Source organism: Xyrauchen texanus, chromosome 47, assembly GCF_025860055.1.
Source record: "Xyrauchen texanus isolate HMW12.3.18 chromosome 47, RBS_HiC_50CHRs, whole genome shotgun sequence".
NCBI lineage: Eukaryota > Metazoa > Chordata > Actinopteri > Cypriniformes > Catostomidae > Xyrauchen > Xyrauchen texanus.
In genome coordinates, this window is record NC_068322.1 from 798,079 (window position 1) to 818,078 (window position 20,000).

At 44.2% G+C, this 20,000-nt stretch overlaps 1 pseudogene; it reads right to left on the reverse strand.

Moving 5' to 3' along the window:
- LOC127638820 (glutamate receptor ionotropic, kainate 2-like) overlaps positions 1 to 20,000 on the reverse strand; it is a 414,054-nt pseudogene that overhangs the window by 380,953 nt on the left and 13,101 nt on the right.

A 20,000-nucleotide genomic window follows, 5' to 3' on the forward strand; every position in this document is an offset into this window, starting at 1 on the left:
TGCGTGTTGAGTAAAAGTTATTCCGTGTGTCCAAAACCTAGATTAACATGAACCATTTATCAATGTATAATGTCTCTTTTAATATCATTTCTGTTCTTCACAGTCGGCTGTTTATGGCTGCAACTAGCAATCATCTACTCAATTCTGACAAAACAGAGGTACTAATTATTGGACCAAAAAACTCTAAAATATAATTTGACTCTAGATGGATGTACTGTTACATCATCTTCAACAGGGAAGAACTTCAGTGTTATATTTGATACCAATCTGTCCTTTGAAAATCAAATTACAAATGTTTGTAGCACAGTATTCTTCCACCTCAGAAATATTGCTAAATTACGGCACATGCTCTCTGTTACTGATGCCGAAACACTAATTCATGCGTTCATGACCTCAAGACTAGATTATTGTAATGCATTACTGGGAGGATGTCCAGCAAGATCAATAAATAAACTTCAATTGGTTCAAAATGCAGCAAATTGGTTACCCCATGTGACTCTACCCTCCCTAGCAACCGGACCAATTTGGTTACCCCATGTGACTCTACCCTCCCTAGCAACCGGGCCAATCTGGTTACCCCATGTGACTCTACCCTCCCTAGCAACCAGACCAATTTGGTTATCCCATGTGACTCTACCCTCCCTAGCAACTGGACCAATTTGGTTACCCCATGTGACTCTACCCTCCCTAGCAACTGGACCAATTTGGTTACCCCATGTGACTCTACCCTCCCTAGCAACCGGGCCAATTTGGTTACCCCATGTGACTCTACCCTCCCTAGCAACTGGACCAATTTGGTTACCCCATGTGACTCTACCCTCCCTAGCAACTGGACCAATTTGGTTACCCCATGTGACTCTACCCTCTGTAGCAACCGGACCAATTTGGTTATCCCATGTGACTCTACCCTCCCTAGCAACCGGGCAAATTTGGTTACCCCATGTGACTCTACCCTCCGTAGCAACCGGACCAATTTGGTTATCCCATGTGGCTCTACCCTCCCTAGAAACCGAACCAATTTGCTTACCCCATGTGACTCTACCCTCCCTAGCAACCGGACCAATTTGGTTACCCCATGTGACTCTACCCTCCCTAGCAACCGGACCAATTTCATTGCTAAGGAGACCTGACTGGAGTCACTCAGCGTGCCCTTGATTCGAACTTGTGAACTCAAGGGGTGGTATCCAGCATCTTTACCACTGAGCTACCCAGGCAATTTTTACCCAACCCTGAGAGATTTGACTTCTTCAAGAATGTGAGAACAGTGCCATTGCATCATTCCCAAGAGGAATAAAATCCTCAGGAGGAAAATGCTTTTTACCGATGCCCCTGACAACATTCTCACATCAGACAGACACTGAGATGACTTTCACAGCACATTTACTGAACACAAATTTCAACGTTTCTCTCTCTGTGTGTGCTTCAACAGGACGAAGATGTCATTGTGTTTTCTAACACTCAGAGACTCAAAGTCAGTGTGGAATAAAGTCTTTTCATGGGTATCCCTCACACACTCAAGCTCAGACTAAATAAAACTGCGCTGATCATCGTCACGTCACTGGAAGGTCCAATCAGTCACAGGAAACATGAGAGGACAATCATTTACCACAGAATAAATCAATTCAACAACCCCCTGAGACAAGAGCCGAAACCACACAGACAGAGAGACATGTTGATTTCCCTCTCTGTTGTTGTTCTTACATGTAATGTGTCTCTCACACAGTCACTGAGGGGAAAACACACACTCAACACAAACACACACTTTGCTGATACTGATAACTAAAGCTGCGTTCACACTGACAGCTACTTTGTCGCTCCATGTCGCCAGTGGCTGGCGGTTAGGTCGCTAGTGGTGTGTATGTAGAGTCTAAACAGCTGTTTCTATACCATTAATATTATTATTCAAATATTAGGATCACGTGAGCCTTAACATCTTCTCTCGTATTGGCTGTCGGCTCGAAAGTAAGCTCTTCATTTGCATAAAGTTACTGGGCCGGGACTTTTAACTATAAACAAGCCCTGAATCCATCCATTCATCCATCTTCAACCGCTTATCCGAGTTGGGTCGCGAGGGCAGCTGCTCCAGCAGGGGCCCCAAACTTCCCTATCCCAAGCCACATTATCCAGCTCTGACTGGGGGACCCGAGGCATTCCCAGGCCAGTGTGGAGATGTAATCTCTCCACCTAGTCCTGGGTCTTCCCGAGGCCTCCTCCCAGCTGGACGTGCCTGAAACACCTCCCTAGGGAGGCTCCCAGGGGCATCCTTACCAGATGCTCAAACCACCTCAACTGACTCCTTTCGGCGCTAAAGGAGCAGCGGCTCTACTCCGAGCTCCTCACGGATGACTGAGCTCCTCACCCTATCACTAAGGGAGAAGCCTGCCACCCTTCTGAGGAAGCCCATTTCGGCCGCTTGTACTTGTGACCTAGTTCTTTCAGTCATGACCCAGCCTTCATGACCATAGGTGAGCGTAGGAACAAAAATTGACCGATAGATCGAGAGCTTTGCCTTTTGGCTCAGCTCTCTTTTGTATGACAACCGTCGCGATATAGCGAGTGCAATACCGCCCCGCTGCCCCGATTCTCCGGCCAACCTCCCGCTCCATTGTCCCCTCACTCGTGAACAAGACCCCGAGGTACTTGAACTCCTTCACTTGGGGCAATTCCTCCTTCCCTACCTGGAGTACGCACTCCATCGGTTTCCTGCTGAAGTCCCAATAATAACCAGTAAAAAAAGATTTGGTGCATAGCGGGACTTTTAACTATAAACAAGCCCTGAATCCATCCATTCATCCATCTTCAACCGCTTATCCGAAGTCGGGTCACGGGGGCAGCAGCTCCAGCAGGGGCCCCAAACTTCCCTATCCGAGCCACATTATCCAGCTCTGACTGGGGGACCCGAGGTGTTCCCAGGCCAGTGTGGAGATGTAATCTCTCCACCTAGTCCTGGGTCTTCCCGAGGCCTCCTCCCAGCTGGACGTGCCTGAAACACCTCCCTAGGGAGGCACCCAGGGGCATCCTTACCAGATGCCCAAACCACCACAACTGACTCCTTTCGGCGCTAAAGGAGCAGCGGCTCTACTCCGAGCTCCTCATGGATGACTGAGCTCCTCATCCTATCTCTAAGAGAGAGCCCGCCACCCTTCTGAGGAAGCCCATTTCGGCCGCATGTACTTCACGACCTAGTTCTTTCGGTTATGATCCAAGCCGGAATACACATACTTATTTTGAGATTACGGAGACTTGGCTCTGTTACAATCCTCTGTATTTAAGTATTTACCAAATTAAACGCTTTATAGCCTACATTCAGCTGAAGAAATATTGCGAGCACACGAGCCGAGAAGAACAAGCCTGATTCAGGCCCAATCAGGGCTGCTGCGATCAAATCTTTTCTATTCGTAAAATTTACAATATCCTGTTGTCCTGACAATGGATGGGTTGTGGACCAACGTTCACCTCGATGGAGTCCAAATCAAACAAGTGCAAAAATGTAAATACTTGGGATCCCTAGTCCATGAGAGGAAGGTGGCACCTGCCACTGAAGTCCACAGTAGAATCGGCCAGGCAACAGCGGCATTCGTTTCGTCTATGGAAAAAGGACCATATCTCCATCATGAATAAAATACGTCTTTTCCGGACACTGATCCTGCCAATTCTTTTATATGGCTCCGAAACATGGATCCTGCTCAAGTCAGACCAAAACAAACTCAAGGTCTTCCTAATGTGATGCCCAGATCCTGCGAGATTTCCTTCCGGACCGACTTCGAAACGAGACCATCTGTACAGGATGTGATAAACAGCTGACGATTGAAGAGGCGATTCAATCAAGGCGGCTGATGTGGTTCGGGCAAGTCTGCCGAATGAACATCAACCGGATACCATATCAGCTACAGACTATGGAGGCAACCCCGAACTTCACCAGCTTGGGATCAGCGAAGAACAAGAAAAGAACCCTGTTTCCAAAGATTGTCTTTATTTTCAATGCAGTAAGTAACTTGTTTAATTGAAACCAGCTATTTTTAAAGAAATATTCCAGTTTCAATTAAAGTTAAGCTCAATCGACAGCATTTGTGGCATAATGTTGATTATCACACGAATGCATTTAGACTCGTTCACAGTTTCTTTTCTTTTGGGGGAAACAAATGTCATGTCTAGCTGGTGGCTGATGGGTTTTAGGCTCCCAAGTTTTCCATTCACTGCTCATTATTTTCATCATACAGCAGCAGTAAATGCTTTTCAAGAGACTATGTCTCACTTTTACTAGATTGGTGGTGCTTCGGTTTTCCAGTTGGATGTTAGCACACATCCTTCACGCCAGTTTATGGCTGCCACGCCATGTGGCTAACAAAGTTAATGTTGTTTACTATCAGTAGCATCGGCGTGCCATGCTAATACATTCCAGCATTTGAGCAATTAGGTTTTGTGTTCATGCACGTAATTTAAGTATGCACCTCTAGTATACATAATCCATTTATCTCTATTAAACCTAGACATATTCTTCATAGTTCATATTTCATTAGTGTTTTCTGTGGCTGTGTTCTTTTATTGGACCGTCTCACGTATCTGTAAAAGCAATTCCATGGAAATGTCAACCATACCAAGAAAAAATGCCAAAATGCCAATGCCTTGATGTACATCATAACAGTGTTTCGGGGTTGATGTCGGCAGGTTTTAAGGCATTTTTGATGGTTTTCCAATGTCTGTAATGAAGAGATGTCACATCTGTAACACTGATTTTTCCCATTTATGGGAAAATAACAATGAAGCTGGATATTGCATGATCATGGCATGATATCTTGTCTCTGAATGTGTATATGATTATACATTCAAATCATTCGATACACTGGCAATGACTTCTTTAAATATTACGTTAAATTTCACATTTTAACTGAAAATGTCACATCCATTACAGTTGAATTAAACTGCATTTCACTGTTAAAAAAAACAAACAACTTCAGAACTGGTCAAGTGAGCTTACAATATACCTATAAAATACCAGTGATCACTTGGAAAATGTAACATTACACATTCATAATCATAAACAACAACCGGTTCAGTGTGCTTCATAGGTAAATCATGTGTATATTCTTCAGTTTGCGATAATGTTTCTGAATGGTCATATTTTATGTTTTTGTAACATTGCCAGTGCAGTTTTATTTGTACTGTTATTGGTTATACTGCTTTAATACTTTTTATTTGGATGAGAGAATTGTTTATCTTTGCAGCGGTACTGCACAAACATTGCTCACTATAGCTAAACATTGGTTACCCTTTTCAAGGATACTGCACAACCGAATGCTTGTTCAACTTGTGGCTAAAATACATCAAGCATAGGTTACTCTTTTTCAAGAGTATTGCACAACCGAATGCTTGCCTAACTTGGGGCTCAAATAGATCAAGCATTGTTATCCTTTTCAAGGGTATTGCACAAACAATTGGTGGTGGTGTAGTGGTCTAAGCACATAACTGGTAATCTGTTAATCATAAGGATGCTGGTTTGATCCCCACAGTCACCACCATTGTGTCCTTGAGTAAGACACTTAACTCCAGGTTGCTCTGGGGGGATTGTCCCTGTAATAAGTGCTCTGTATAATACATTGGTACTCAGAAGGTTGCTGGTTTGATCCCCACAGTCACCACCATTGTGTCCTTGAGTAAGGCACTTAACTCCAGGTTGCTCCGGGGGGATTGTCCCTGTAATAAGTGCTCTGTATAATACATTGGTACTCAGAAGGTTGCTGGTTTGATCCCCACAGTCACCACCATTGTGTCCTTGAGTAAGGCACTTAACTTTTTGCCAGCCCCGTGCTTCTGGACGTGGCGGAGGTCTCGCATTGTTTCATCGCGAGACCTGGAAAGTTTTGCCGATTCCTGTTTCTCCTCTATTTTCATCGTTTGAGTACTCTGCCTCACTGTTGCCCGGACCCTCAGCCCACAGTTGTGGTCACTGTTTACCGTCCCCAAAATATAACAAAGCTTTTCTAAATGACTTTTCTCAGCTTTTCACTCATCTTTCAACTCTATCTCATAACTTAATCATCCTGGGTGATTTTAATATTCATATGGATAATATCAGTTCTCCGCTCTCCAGAGAATTTTCATCTTGCCTGGAAAGCCTCGGTCTGCATTTATATATCGACTCTCCAACTCATTGTGGGGGCATATACTGGATTTAGTCTGTTGTTCGGTGTCATCCCTCTGCCTGTAAAACTCACTCTGTTGCCTTTTCCGACCATATGCTTATTACTTTTAAGATCACCCTTCCGCTATCTAAACTGACTCTTCCTCGCACCATTTCTTTCAGGAATATCAAGGACATTAACACTGTCACCTTTGCATCTGATATCAATAATTTTCCAAGTGTACCTGCCTGCTGTTCACCTGATGAATTAGTTTCCCACTATAACAAACACCTTCACACTCTCTTGGACACTCATGCTCCTATGAGATTCAGATCAGTCTCCTTCAACCGTTCAGCACCCTGGTTCACTCCGCCCCTCGCCTTCTGAAATCCCAGGGCCGTCAGCTGGAGCGTCTTGCTAACAGAACTGGACTCACCATTCATAAAAATATGTACATGGAACATGTCAATTTGTATAAGGATTCTCTCTCTTCAGCTAAATCTGCTTATTACTCACACTTAATCCACTCTAATCATCATAATTCTAAAACTCTGTTCTCCCTCCTCACCTCCATTACAAAACCTCCTGATTCTCTTCCTTACCATATGCAATCTCAAGACTTTTGCAATAAACTTATGTCCTTTTTTGTTTCCAAAATTACAGACATCCATAAAGACCTGACCTCATCTGGAGCTGCTGCTTCTGGAGGCAACTTTAACACCCCTTATCCATTCCCAACTACTACTTTTTCAAGTTTCGACCTTCCCTCTGTTCAAGCCATTTCGGACATTATTCATAAATCTAAACCCTCCACATGTCAGCTTGACCCACTTCCCACCAGCCTGGTTAAATCCTGCTGCTCTTCACTTGCCCCTCTCATCACTGAGATTATTCACTCCTCCCTAAGCTCTGGTTCAGTCCCCCCTTCACTCAAAATTGCCTTGGTCACACCCATTCTGAAAAAACCTGGTCTGGACCCCACTAATTTTAGCAATCTCCGTCCCATATCTAATTTACCCTTCATATCCAAAATCCTGGAAAAAACAGTTGCTTTTCAACTTCATACTCACCTCATGTCGAATAGCATCTACGAGCAGTTTCAATCTGGCTTCCGTCCCTTCACAGCACTGAAACCGCACTCATCAAAATTTCAGATGACCTTCTTATGGCTTCTGATTCTGGGTTACTTTCAATTCTCATTCTTCTGGACCTCACAGCAGCTTTTGATACCATTTCTCATCCCACCCTTCTCAGTCGATTATCATCTATTGGTATCACCCACACTCCCATAGCCTGGTTTACTTCATACATCTCTGATCGCTACACAGTTCATACAACTAAAAACCCAGAAATCCGTTACCTTCCCGTCTCCTGCCGGAGTGCCCCAAGGCTCTGTATTGGGGCCTCTCCTTTTATCATATACATCCTCCCTCTTGGTCACATCCTCCGTAAACATAACATTAAATTTCATTGCTACTGCGGACGACACCCAGCTCTACCTCTCTACTAAACCATCTTCTTTACTCCCGCCAACCTCTCTTACCCTCTGTCTCCAAGAAATTCACTCTTGGTTTTCATCCAACTTTCTCAAACTGAACAGTTCAAAAACCGAAGTCCTCCTGGTGGGCACACCTCATACCCTCTCTAAAGCTAATAAAGTTTCCATTACCATTGATAACTCAACTATCCTTCCCTCCCCTCAGGTTAAGAGTCTGGGTGTCGTCCTTGACAGCACTTTATCCTTCCACTCTCACATTAACAGCATCACCCGGTCAGCTTATTTCCACCTGCGTAACATTTCCCGCCTCCGTCCCTCTCTTACTCCAAAACCACCGCCATCCTGGTTCACAGTCTTATCACATCTCGGTTAGATTACTGCAACTCACTCCTGTTTGGCCTCCCTAATAAGTCGCTCCAGAAGCTGCAGCTCCTACAGAACTCTGCTGCACGCCTGATTACTCAGACCCCTATTTTTCATCATATCACTCCCGTCTTGCAACAACTTCACTGGCTTCCTGTCAAACAGAGGATCATCTTTAAAATACTTCTCATTACTTACAAAGCAGTTCATAACATGGCTCCTCTATATATCTCAGATCTTCTCCATTTAAACATCCCTACTCATTCACTCCGGTCATCTCACACCTGCCATCTTTCTGTTCCCCCTGCTCGTCTTGTCACAATGGGGAACAGGGCGTTTAGTCGCTCTGCTCCCCATCTTTGGAATTCCCTCCCTCCAGATCTTCGTACCATCAACTCATTTAATCTTTTCAAATCCAAACTCAAAACTCACTTGTTTAGACAATCATATTCCGCCTGACCCATATCACCTCAATGTTGTTTTGCCAATTTTATTGTTTACTGTTTTAATGGTTTTTATCTGTTTTGTACAGTGTCCTTGGGTGTCCTGATAAGGCGCTTTAAATAAAATGTATTATTATTATTATTATTAACTCCAGGTTGCTCCGGGGGGATTGTCCCTGTAATAAGTGCTCTGTATAATACATTGGTACTCAGAAGGTTGCTGGTTTGATCCCCACAGTCACCACCATTGTGTCCTTGAGTAAGACACTTAACTCCAGGTTGCTCCGGGGGGATTGTCCCTGTAATAAGTGCACTGTAAGTCACTTTGGATAAAAGCGTCTGCCAAATGCATAAATGCATAAATGCAATACTCCTCCACCTTCATACTGCTCAAAAGCATTATTATCCTTCTAAAGGGTATTGCACAAACAAAGCTCCGCCACCCTCATGTGTGGATGTAATCTACTGAAACAAGTTAAAAGTGGTTTTGTCAATAGTTCAAAAAGAAGCTACAAACAATTTCCTCGCTATAAACATCATAAATCCCTTTTTAATCATTTTGATTAACATTAACAACAAATATGACATTATATAATGCTTAAAAGCTCATATCCACCTTTTAAACCTGTGTGAGTGCTAAACACACCCAAATTTAAGTCATTATTCACAGATAATCTTCACCTCAGCAAATGTTTGGGTCTAGCCTGCAGACACGTAAGAACAGCCACTATCGTTGGATGTCAAGAGGTTCATTTAATGTTCATTTTTGGGTGAACTATCCCTTTGAGAAAACAAATATTTTATTTTCTTCCTCTGTGAGAAAAACGAATGAATGACGGCTGTTGAATTGTGTTTAATGTCTAATCCCGCTCTGCAGTGATACAGTTATAAATCACAGCACACAGTCTGCAAAATCACCGTGGCAACTCTCGTCCCATCACAGGCCTCCTGCTGCACGCTAGCAACAGAGATCCACCACATGGGCAACGGTTTCCATGGCAACCCTGCATCACTGGCAGCAACAGTTGTGGAGATGACAGAGACTTTCTCAAACATTGCTCCATCTTGTTTTCTTTACACATACGCACTAAGTGGACTGTGATGTTGCAGTTGTGTGTGTTTGTGTGGTCTGATATCACATCGAATATTTCATCCCTTTGTTTTTAAACTGCATATTAACTCAGAGCCGTACATGCTGAAATCATATGGAAGGATAAGTAATCGTTCTCCAGCTAATGAATTCCATTATCCGAGACTCTGATTAGATCTGTAGATCAGCTTTACTCATGCAAATGAGGCCAGAGGAAGACTTCTCCCACAGAAAGTCATAAACATCCGTAATTCTAATGAGACGCTTCATCTGCCCTCATATCACTTATTTATGATTTAGCCGAGTCCTTTATCTTCTGATATTAATAAGACTTCAGCACGTGAATTGATTTACTGAGCTGCAGATTTGAGTTTTAGAAAGCTCAGGATCGCAGATGCACTCGATATTTGCAAGACTGTGTTTTATTGAGATAAGATGTTTTAGCTAGGAGAGAGTTAGCATCCCAAGTGCAATATTCCTCTCACAAGGGACACATTGTTGCGTTCAAAAACAAGTGAAGTTCATTTATTTATAACGCATGATTAAAAACAACAGACTGTGGAATTCATAACTGGACGCTGACTATCACCGCTGGAGTCGCGAGGTGGAATCCAGGGCGTGCTGAGTGACTCCAGCCAGGTCTCCTTAGCAACCAAATTAGCCCGGTTGCTAGGGAGGGTAGAGTCACATGGGGTAACCTCCTCATGGTCAAACACTCACTCACACACACACATACACACACACACACATACTCACATATACACACACACACATACACACACACACACATACTCACATATACACACACACACATACTCACATACACACACACACACACACACACACATACTCACATATACACACACACACACACATACTCACATATACACACACACACATACTCACACACACACACACACACATACTCACATATACACACACACACACACATACTCACATACACACACACACACACACACACAATCACTCTCACACACTCACACACACACACACACACACACTCACCGTCATGAAGCCGTCCAGGAGGCCCGAGTCGGGTTTGGGCGGCGCCTGAAGTCGCTCCATGGACCATTTCTCGATGATGGATGACACCTGCGCGCTGTCTGTGTTCAGGATCCGGAACCCAGTCATGTTTACTCCACTGAACCGATACGGCTCCATATCCAGAGCAAACAGATCCTGTACACACACACACAAACACAAACAAACACACACACACAGTATTTGTTTAGTCAGTGGTTTTCAAAGTGTGGAGTTCTCAAAGGTACGCTCATGCTACTCTCCATGATCCACACACAACTCACCACCACGAGGAGGTTACCCCATGTGACTCTACCCTCCCTAGCAACTGGGCCAATTTGGTTACCCCATGTGACTCTACCTTCCCTAGCAACCGGGCCAATTTGGTTACCCCATGTGACTCTACCCTCCCTAGCAACCGGGCTAATTTGGTTACCCCATGTGACTCTACCCTCCCTAGCAACCGGGCTAATTTGGTTACCCCATGTGACTCTACCCTCCCTAGCAACCGGGCCAATTTGGTTACCCCATGTGACTGTACCCTCCCTAGCAACCGGCCCAATTTGGTTACCCTATATGACTCTACCCCCCCAGCAACCGGCCCAATTTGGTTAGCCCATGTGACTCTACCCTCCCTAGCAACTGGTGTGTGTGTATATGTGTGTGTGTGTATGTGTGTGTGTGTGTGTAAGTGCGTGTATATGTGTGTGTATATGTGTGTGAGTGTGTGTATATGTGTGTGTGTGTGTGTGTGTATATGTGTGTGTGTGTGTGTGTGTGTGTATATATGTGTGTGTGTGTGTCTTACCAGTGTGGTAAAGATGTAATGGTAGTATTCAGTCACCATTCCCATTGAAAGAGCCTTTTGGAAAAAAAAAAGGGGGTGGGGGGACACAACATAAAATAATAATTATTGAAATAAATTTTAAATAATTATTATTTTAGTCATTTGCATTAATAATTAATAAAAACATTTAAAAATAAAGTCTATTTTAAGGCCATTTCTTCATTGTAAACACAAAAAAAAAAAAATAGGCTTTATTTTGTTCATGCATGATGTTATTTCATATTTTTATCTTCTAATTTCCAGGTAAAATATAACCAAGACATATTATATTTTTTATTTTTATTTTCTTCCTTTTTTCCCCCAATTCCCAATGCGCTCCAAGTCCTCGTAGTGACTCGCCTCAATCCGCGTCTGAGACTGTCAATCCATGCATCTTATCATGTGACTTGTTGAGCGCGTTACCGTGGAGACGTAGCGCGTGTGGAGGCTTCACGCTATTCTCATCGATCCACTCACAATTCACCACACGCCCCACTGAGAGCGAGAACCACATTATAGCGACCACGAGGAGGTTACCCCATGTGACTCTACCCTCCCTAGCAACCGGGCCAATTTGGTTACCCCATGTGACTCTACCCTCCCTAGCAACCGGGCCAATTTGGTTGCTAAGGAGACCTGGCTGGAGTCATTCAGCATGCCCTAAATTCAAACTCACAACTCCAGGTGTGATAGTCAGCGTCAATACTTGCTGAGATACTCAGACACATTCTTGACAGGTTTTGTGATATTCACCCACACATAAACTTTCAGGAGTGCAGTTGGAGCAGCGGGAGAAGAATAAAGACAAAATCGATTGAAGTTCATCTGATCATCAGCGAGCTGCGTTTTTTCTAAATGAGAAATCTTCATCAGAGCTGCAAGATTAATCAGAGATCATGAAGCCCTGCGGTCACACCACATGTTTAATCTCTCTCATTCTGTAATGATGAACACTGAGATTGAACATATGAAATATGACTCGACGAGCACTCATCATTCATGCTGGTGATGAGAAGAACACGAGATCGGACCTGACAAAACACGGGACGAGACCCTGAGATTGTCAAATCTGGGAAAGGTGTTGGGTGCTGCCCAGCCCACTGCTCTGCAGATGTCTGCTAGGGATGTGCCGTTGGCCAGTGCCCACGAGGATGCCACACTTCTTGTCGAGTGTGCTCGGACTCACAAGGGGGCGGGTGTGCCGGACCGAACTCCAGGCAGGTGCAGCTGACAGAGAAGCAGCGTGCAGGTCCCCAACCCTCTTGATGGAGGCTGACACTATCAGGAGGGCCGTCTTCAAGGAGAGGACCTTAAGCTCAACTGAATCAAGCGGCTCAAAGGGGGGACTCTGAAGGCCTGTGAGGACCACTGAGAGATCCCAGGAGGGGAACAGGCTTGGCAGGGGATGGATCAGTCTCTGGGCGCCTTTCAGGAACCTGATAATCAAGTCGTGCTTACCTAGGGACTTGCCATCTACTGCATCGTGGTGGGCTGCGATAGCAGGTACATACACCTTCAAGGTATTGGGGGACAGCCTCCCACCCAGCCTCTCCTGCAGGAATGAATGCACTGACCGAACTGCACATCTCTGCGGGTCTTCAGCTGGGGAAGAACACACAAGTGCCATTTTAGGGCATAAAGTTGCCTGGTGGAGGGAGCTCTGGCTTGGTTGATCGCATCTACGACTGCAGGTGGTAGATCCATTAGATCTTCCACGTCCCCTCCAGAGGCCAGACGTGGAGGTTCCAGAGGTCTGGGCGCGGGTGCCAGAGGCTGCCCCTTCCCTGAGAAAGAAGGTCCTTCCTCATGGGAATTTTCCAGGGAGCTGCTGTCACGAGGAGCGTAAGATCTGAGAACCAGGTCCGGATGGGCCAGTAAGGAGCCACCAAGGTGACCAGTTCCTCGTCCTCCCTGATCTTGCACAGCACCAGTGCAAGGAGGCTCACTGAGGAAAATGCGTACTTGCACAGCCCCCGGGGCCAGCAGTGTGCCAGCGCGTCTGTCCCGAGAGGATCTTCTGTCAGGGAGTACCAGAGCATGAGGTGGGAGTTGTCCAGGGAGGCAAAGAGATCTATCTGTGCCATGCCGAATCGGTCCCAAATCAGATGGACCTCCTGGGGGCACATCCGCCATCATGTTGCGGTTGCCAGGGATGTGAGTGGCGCGCAGCGACCTGAGTCGCAGCTGACTCCAGAGGAGATGGCGAGCGAGTTGTGACATATAACGAGAGAACTCGCCTCCATGGCGATTTATGTACACTACCGTCGTGGTGCTGCCTGAACGGATCAAGACGTGCTTGCCCCAAATTAGTCAGAGAAACCTCCGCAGAGCAAGAGATACAGCCAGCAACTCTAGGCAGTTGATGTGCCAGCGGCAGCGTGCTCGTTGCACGGCGCCCCAACCCTGTTGAGAGGTGCCTGTGGTGACCACGACACGGTCTGGACACCTGCTGCAAGGGAACTCCGGTCCGCAGGAAGCAGAGGTCTGTCCAAGGGTTGAAAGTCTGACGGCAGGAGGGGGTGATTGTCACACGGTATGTGGCGTGGCGCCATGCCCATCTAGGGACTCGAGTCTGTAGCCAATGCTGAAGTGGTCTCATATGCATCAACCCGAGCGGCCCGACCGTGGCCGAGGATGCCATATGCACCAGGAGCCTCTGGAACTGTTTTAGAGGAACCGCTGGGCCAGGCTCGAAGAGAGCAAGGCACCTGAGCACTGACTGAGTGTGTTCGTTGGTGAGGCGCGTGAGCCAGGATGAGCCAGTCGTTGAGGTAGTTGAGTATATGGATGCTCACTCCCCTTAGCGGGGCAAGAGCTGCCTCTGCGACCTTCGTGAAGACAAGAGGGGACAGAGACAGGCCGAAGGGGAGGACCTTGTACTGATACACCTGGCCGTCGAATGTGAACCTTGGGAAGGGTCGTGTCGAGGCAAAATGGAGAAGTGGAAGTACGCGTCCTTCAGGTCTACGGCTGCGATCCAATCTAGCTGTCAAACACAGGTAAGAATCTGTTTCTGCTTTAGTATTTTGAACAGGAGTCTGTGCAAAGCCCGGTTGAGAACTCGAGAGCTAGACTTAAACCCTCTATAATGTTTCACAAGAGATCTCAACAATGTCTCAAACTGTCGCCAAAATACTAAAGTCTTTAAATTAAAATATTAACTCTGAGTTAATGATCTGAAAATGATCCTAAAATTCTTTGGTAGAAATAAAACACAGGTGAGTCAATCGTTGGCAAACAACAATAATTTACTTGTCATCCCTCCTTATTGTAGAAATGATGTCACTTCCTGTCATACTTGCTACTGTGGTTATTTCATGCTAGATAACAGATTGTCAAACATATCTAAAAGCTCCCAACAAGGATTTTATACGATCACCTGTTTGAGGATCCACGCGGCCATCTCGTGACTGCAGTCGAAGATAACATGGAACTCTTTGGCTTTCTTCATCTCTTTGAGCAGAGGTTTGGCGTCCTTGGTGTCGGCGGCGAGCTGTCGGATCTTCAGTCGGATGTTGAATCTGGACGGAGCTTTAATGAGCTCCTGCAGACGGATCAGACCTGCAGGACACACACGACACAACGCTGATGGAGCGCTACATCAGATCCATATGCCCAAAACACACAAATGTTGTACACTAGGACTCTTACATCACTGATATCAGTGTAAGAATATAGAGCTGTGGTTCTGTACTGGTGGCTCGCAAACCAAATAACAAATGCATCTAATTACACAGTACAAAATATAAGACTTATCAATATTTAAAAGGAGCGCATTACCGTGGAGACGTAGTGCATGCTACCTTCCCTAGCAACCGGACCAATTTGGTCACTCAGTCACTCAGCACGCCCTGGATTCAAACTCACGACTCCAGGTGTGATAGTCAGCGTCAATACTCACTGAGATACCCAGACCCTCGCTAGCAACCAGGCCAATTTGGTTGCAAAGGAGACCTGGTTGGAGTCACTCAGCACGCCCTGGATTCAAACTCACAACTCCAGGTGTGATAGTCAACATCAATACTCACTGAGATACCCAGGCCCTCCCTAGCAACTGGGCCAATTTGGTTGCTAAGGAGACCTGGTTGGAGTCACTCCGCACACCCTGGATTCAAACTCACGACTCCAGGTGTGATAGTCAGCGTCAATACTCACTGAGATACCCAGACCCTCGCTAGCAACCAGGCCAATTTGGTTGCCAAGGAGACCTGGTTGGAGTCACTCAGCACGCCCTGGATTCAAACTCACAACTCCAGGTGTGATAGTCAACATCAATACTCACTGAGATACCCAGGCCCTCCCTAGCAACTGGGCCAATTTGGTTGCTAAGGAGACCTGGTTGGAGTCACTCAGCATGCCCTGGATTCAAACTCGCGACTCCAGGTGTGACAGTAAGCATCAATACTCGCCGAGATACCCAGACCCGCGAGAATGAAAGTATTATTAATAATGTTCGTGTACTCACACACAAATCATGGCTGGTATTAACGGTGATTGTATCAGCATGTTCTTCACTTATACTAACAATTAAATGAATAAACTGAACTTAAACTGATTAAACTGGAGCAGTGGTTTAATCATATCCCTTCTGAAGACACGGATTTTTATCTTTATTTTTTCATCTTTATGTGCTTTATGGAGCTTCAAAGTTCTGGTCACCATCCACTTGCATTGTATGGACCTACAGAGCTGAAATATTCTCCTAAAAATCTTCATTTGTGTTCTGTAGAAGAAAGAAAGTCACATCTGGGATGGCATGAGGGTGAGGAAACAATGAGGGAATTTTCATTTTTGGGTGTCCTGTCCCTTTAAGATTATTTGAATTGTTTGTGACAATGTTTTTGTGTGTGTGTGTGTGTGTGTGTGTGTGTGTGTGTGTGTGTGTGTGTGTGTGTGTGTGTGTGTGTGTGTGTGTGTGTGTGTGTGTGTCTTTAGGCAGCCTAAAGTGATCTGATGGCATGTGTGGACATGTCGCCCCTCTGGGATGCATCTCATTTGAGCAGAGCATCTTGGGATACTCAGAGGGAGGGGCCGAGCAGAGCCTTCAGATGACCTTAACAGCGGGTAACTAATGGTTGCCTGGCAACCGCCTCCATCACTACTAGAGGTGAGAATGAGGACATTAGCAAAAGACATCATAAAAATAACAATAATTTAAAACTTCCAACACACACACAAAAGCTGTCCGTAGAGTTCAAGTTGCATTTAACCCGGAATATTCCTTCAATGTGCCTCTAAGACTCCAGGAGTTTGCTCTGATGTGTTCAAATGCTGCTATAAATGAAAGTCCAAACAGTCCTCCAGACATGTAGAAATATTCCTCTGGCTGTGTATTTATGAGCTAATCTCCATTTACACATCACACACATGATAATGATGGATCATTTAGTCTTTATTACACTGAGATCACATTTTTCCCCGTTCTGATGGTTGATGTGAACATTAACTGAAGCTCCTGACCCGTATCTGCATGATTGTATGCACTGCTGCCACATGCCTGATTAGATAAATCGCACGGATGACACAATATTTTAGGCAGGTGGTTTTAATGTTGTGGCTGATCGGTGTATACTGTAGAGCATTGTAATGCCACAGAGTCTCTCTCATTTCAAAATAAGAGTCCCAGGTCTTTTTTGGTTGTTATTGGGATTTTGGTTGCACAAAAAACAACTTTTGGGATTTTATTCACTTTGGAGCCTCAATGTCTGTGCCCGTCATTGTATGGAAAGACTAAGACATGTCTTATTATCTCATATATGACACAATTTATTTATGGACGATAAATTATCTCAATTGTCTCAGCATTGGTATGTGTGGCAACAGTTCATTTTGGACTGAAAAAATGAGACTTGAGTCCAAAAATTTATCAAATACAAAAAGCAGTTTATTGTGCAACCAAAATCACAATAATAACTAGTGAAATTATGATTTTGTGCATAGCACGGGACTTAACTATAGACAAGCCCAAAATACAGTGGGGACTTTTATTTTGAAATGACAGAGACGTGGTCCTGTTTCAGTGCTCTGCATGTAAATAGTAATAAAAATAATCTTATATATAAATTATAAATAAAATAAATAAATAATAATAATTAAAAAAAAAAAAACATTGGCAACAATAGACGTTGGCCGATAACGACAGTTAAAAAAAAAATTATATCGGGACCGATTAATCAGTAAAACCGATAATAATACGTTTTTTTTCAAAACTATCGGCATAGATATTTGCCAATAACCGATTGCTCCAAAGAGCAACTCTCTGGACCGATTAATCAGTAACTGATAATAATAATAATTTAAAAAAACTATTTGCAACTATAGATGTTTGCCAATAACCGATAGTTCTAAAAAATTTTATATCAGGACCAATCAATCGGTAAAACTGATAATAATAATAATAATTTAAAAAACTATCGGCATAGATGTTTGCAGATAACAGATAGTTCCAAAAGGCAACTCTCGGGACCAATTAACCAATAAAACCGATAATAAAAATGAAAAAAAAAAAAAAATATTGGCAACTATCAGCATAGATGTTTACCGATAACCAATAGTTCCCAAAAATTTTATATTGGGACCGATTAATCAGTAAAAACGATAATAAGATTTTTTTTTTAAATATCGGCAACAGAGTTTCCGCTAGAAAAAAATGGTGCCGGTCAAAGTGACCGGCAGAGGTTTCGTTTTACGGACATTTTGATGATATGCCGGTCAAATATATCGCCTCTTAATTAGTCAAGTTGAGGAAAACTGGAGGCAGTCTATGTAACTTAAAAAATGACATAATCAGGCCGTATAGAATGCAACATATTATTATTAGCTTAACTTTCAAATAGACGAAAAAAAAAACATGAGCGTCCGATTGGTGTCAATCAAGCGTCAATTGTTTTTTACTGTGGTTTCACACACATTCACTTTTTGAAACATTGAGGCACGGATGTACCTAATACAAATAAATAAAACATCTCCAGTTAACTAGCAGATCATTCATTTAGTCCGTTATTAAATAAGAGATCTAGCGCTAAAATCTGTTGTTTTTGAAATCAAGCTGGCCTTCGTGTCGCTGCTATCAGTTGCATGGACGACGGCGCTGCGCGAGTCGCTAATCTTCACTAGGGCCAGCGTTTCAATCTATCGCCGTTCGCGGAGACTCTCTATTAATTCGGTGAAATCACAAAATAAAATGCACACAAGCGTGTCCCTGCTTGATATAGACTGTAACCATGCACTGATGAACATAGGCTATTCAGTTTTGATGATAGAGAAAAAAAACTGCACGAATGCGCGGATTAGAAGCACTGATCTATCTATAATGAGATGTTCCTGATTCACCATCGTCTGGCCTCTGAAAAAAGCTTTTAAAGCTAGTCTGCCTGGGCCTGGCCATATTTGAAACGTCTCACTCAATCGTTCGTTGTTTAGGTCTATATTGCAGCCGTTTTAAGCTGCGTACACACTGCCAGCGACTTTATCGCTGCAGGTCGCCAGTGGCTGGCGGTGAAGTAGCTAGTGGGCGTTCCCACTACTGGTTGCCTAGTAACGTTTATAAATGACATTCACGGATGTCATTCCATTGCTGTTGACAGCGAATCTCTTTTCTTGCCGCTAAAAACAAACATTTTGGAGGGAAAAGACTAAATATAAATGGAATCAGTACATAAAATGCTTTATATCAAAGATGAATGAGAAACAAGGCGTGCTGGTTGCCATAGCGGCGGTTTATCTGTGGCGAAAATGTAAATGTCGGTCTGTCTGGGTCCATAAAATCCCCGCGATCTCAGATACACCTTTCCACGCAGGATTTTTCTTTAAAATGTCCTTGTACGTGGGAAGAGACATATCATAGAGCACTGGAACATTTCTAACAGCAAGAATTAGCCTTTCATCCATCTTTCCGTTACTGCAGGAGCTGAGAGAGAGAGAGAGAGAGAGGAGGATCACGTGAGCTCTCCGTCGTCTCTCCTATTGGCTGTCACTTCCGTTAGTAAGCTCCAAAGTTGAACTTTTCTCAACTTTGTCGGCGTCGCTGGACACGCCCACATCTAAGCGCAGCGGTCGCGACAGCTCGTGTCGCCGGAAGTCGCTGTGCTTGCATTGAAAATGAATGGTATTGAGTGCGCTGTCGTAGCGATATGCGCTGGCAGTGTGATGCGCACCTTTAGGCGTGCGCTTTATTTGAAATGCAGCATCGCGATGTTGTTTCATAACTTTCAAACGATAGAGCCTGTTCCTTTATAACATAGCAAGAGATCGGTGTATTTTTGCTTTATACATTTTAGGCTTATTCTCAAATTCAGATTGTGTTAGGGGGACGGGATTATTAGGCAATTTTAATCGGACAATTTGACCGGAGAGATTTAATTTTGTCGGACATTTAATTTTTTTACCGGCCAATGTCCGGTAATTACCGGACAACGGAAACCCTGATCGGCAACCATCGGCATAGATATTTACCGATAACCAATAGCTCCAAAAAAGCAACTCTTGGGAGCGATTAATCGGTAAAACCGATTATAATAATAATTTTAAAAACTATCGGCAAATATCGGCATAGATGTTTGCCAATAACCGATAGCTCTAAATGTTTTTATATCAGGACCAATTAATCGGTAAAACT